This window comes from Triticum dicoccoides, chromosome 5B, assembly GCF_002162155.2.
Source record: "Triticum dicoccoides isolate Atlit2015 ecotype Zavitan chromosome 5B, WEW_v2.0, whole genome shotgun sequence".
NCBI classification, from domain to species: domain Eukaryota; kingdom Viridiplantae; phylum Streptophyta; class Magnoliopsida; order Poales; family Poaceae; genus Triticum; species Triticum dicoccoides.
The window spans coordinates 457,302,006-457,304,523 of NC_041389.1; positions in this window are offsets into that span (position 1 = coordinate 457,302,006).

Sequence of the window (2,518 nt, forward strand, 5' to 3'; positions counted from 1 at the left end):
TTTTCCGGCACCGTGTGAATTTCCTACGGTTTTCTCCGTGAAACGCACCGAAAACACTGACCGGTCGTGACGCAACGTGCGTTTGGTGTCCGAATTCGTTCAACTTTTGCGTGGGGCCCTAAGATGGGCATGCCCACTGCATCCCAAAGTTGGGCGACCCTTCGTGGTTGCCACCTCGTACGTCCCATGCAACCGGCACTGATCGGATATGAACGATGTCAGCCCCGAACTGCGTTCTCTTTTCTTACTCAGCAGGTGGACCCCACACTTTTTTCCGCACGCACTCATCGGCAGGACCATCATGCCTGCAAGTTTTCATAATTTTCCGGCACCGTGGTGATTTCATATGGTTTTCTACGATTAATAAATATTTCAGGTATTTATTGAAATAGGTAGTAATAATGTTGTGATTTTAACTAAAGTCAACTGACATTATTACTACCTTATTTTTTAATATAAGCTTGTCAATTCGTGTAGAAATAAAAATAGTAAATTTTCCATATCTATATTTTCAACACGAAATAAATTCCATATTAACTACTCTTTTTAATACAATTACATAATAAATTCTGTATTAGGTACTGTTTTTCCTTTTAACTACTTAAAAAATTCTATGTCAATAAACTAATTAATAATTTTTAATAAGCTGCAAAATGTTGGGCATTTACACAAAACACATAAAATATTTAAACAATCATGATTATTTTTACCTATAAATTGTAATAAATATAGTTAACAATTCTATATTACGTATGGAGTTTTATTAATATTATTTTTAAAACAAAAAACAGAAAAGTCTTCGACAGCGTGCACTGGCCGGCACAGTGAGAGTGCACGACGGCGCGCGTGGGCCGGCCCATTGACTCTGCGCGCGGTGCGAGGGCAGGGTCGGCGGGGGTGAGGACTAAAGTTCAGTCCCACCTCGCCCGCCGAACGACGCCGCGACCGCCTTATATACCTGCCTCCCACTACCGTTTCGAACTCCTCTGATTCCCGCCCCGCCCCGCCCCGTCTCTGCCCCGTTGGTCTGTGCTGCAGGCCGTAGCTGGGCCGAAAGGCCGGCCCTTTCGCCGCCCGGCTTGATCGGGCCGGACCGATTAAGTGCAGTTGTGGCCTGCAAGCACAGTAGGCAATTTTTTTACCATTGTTTTTATTTCCTACTATAAATTTTTTACCACAGCATTCAAATGTACCTATATTTTTTTATACTGTTCCACCAACATCATTACGATGCATGAAAAGTGTTATGTCTTTTTTATCGCTTTAAGAATTTTTCAAAGATCGTTCGAGTATTAGTGAAGGCCCCATGCATGCGTAACCGAGCACTAGTATTTCTCGTAACGTTGAAATGCATGTAACTTTTTGAAGTTGCCCGACTAACATCAAATTAAACATACGTTTTCTTTTCAGATAAGCCATTCCGAGTTCATTCATAATTCAAACTACCTTACATAACACTAAACATAACCGAGCGTTGCTCTTACATAACTTACACCGAAATTTAAATAAAAACCCTAATTCATAGACTACTCGTCGTCGCTGCCGCCGGTGAGGTGGACGACCGGCGCCATACTGCTGGCCTCTCCTTCGCCGCCGTCGCCGTCTCCGTCGTCGCCGTCGTCGCTGCTGCTGAAATCCCACCAGTTGTCTTCCCGCGCCTGCTGCTCCTGCACCGCCGCTATGGCCGCCAGCCGCTCTCGTTCCTCACGAGTAGCCGCCGCCGCCGCCTTCTCTGCCGACTGGGCCAGCACCGCAAGTAGCCCTGGCGTGTCGTCGGGGTCTCCGTCTTGCGCGAGGGCGGCCTGCGCCGGTGGGATCTCGACCAGCGCCGGTTCAGGGGGCGCCTGCTGTGCCGGGGCAGTGGGGGCGGCTGGAGGTGGGACGTGGCGGCGGCGACCACGGGAAGTGCCAGCCTCGCCGGTGATGTCCCCGACGGTGCGGCCGGCCGCCGCATCCCTGAAAGCGTCGAGGACGATGTCGAAGTTCTTCCCGCGCCACCACCTGCGCCGGGCCCTCCGGTTGTAGCGGCCGCCAGGGAACGCGTGGAGCTGCTGCCTCGTCGGCGGCGGTCCCATGGTGGGGATGCCGTCCGCCCCGATCCGCCACGGCCGCGGCACTTTGGCTGCTGGCGGCACCATCACGCCGAACCGGGCCATGTCCTCGGTGTCGCCTACGGTGAGGCTCAGCGGCCAGACGCCGGTCGGCCACGCCCCCTCGTCGGAGTCGCTCGATGACATTGCCGGCGAGGAGAGGGAGATGGGCGGACGAGGAGAGGAAGGGAGATGGGCAGGGCGAGGGAGATAGCACGGCGTGGTGAGGGCTGGCGCGGCCTTTTAAAGACGGCAGGGGAGGGAGGTGGGCGGGCGAGCCGTCGGTGGCGTGCGCCCCGAGGGAGAGGCGGGCGGCTGGCGGCACGCGCGACCGCGGTGGCGTGTGAAAGCGAGGCAGCGGTGGCGTGTGAAGGCGCGGCGCGGCAGGCGAGGGATCGGTGGCGTGGGAAGGCGCGAGCAGGGCAGGC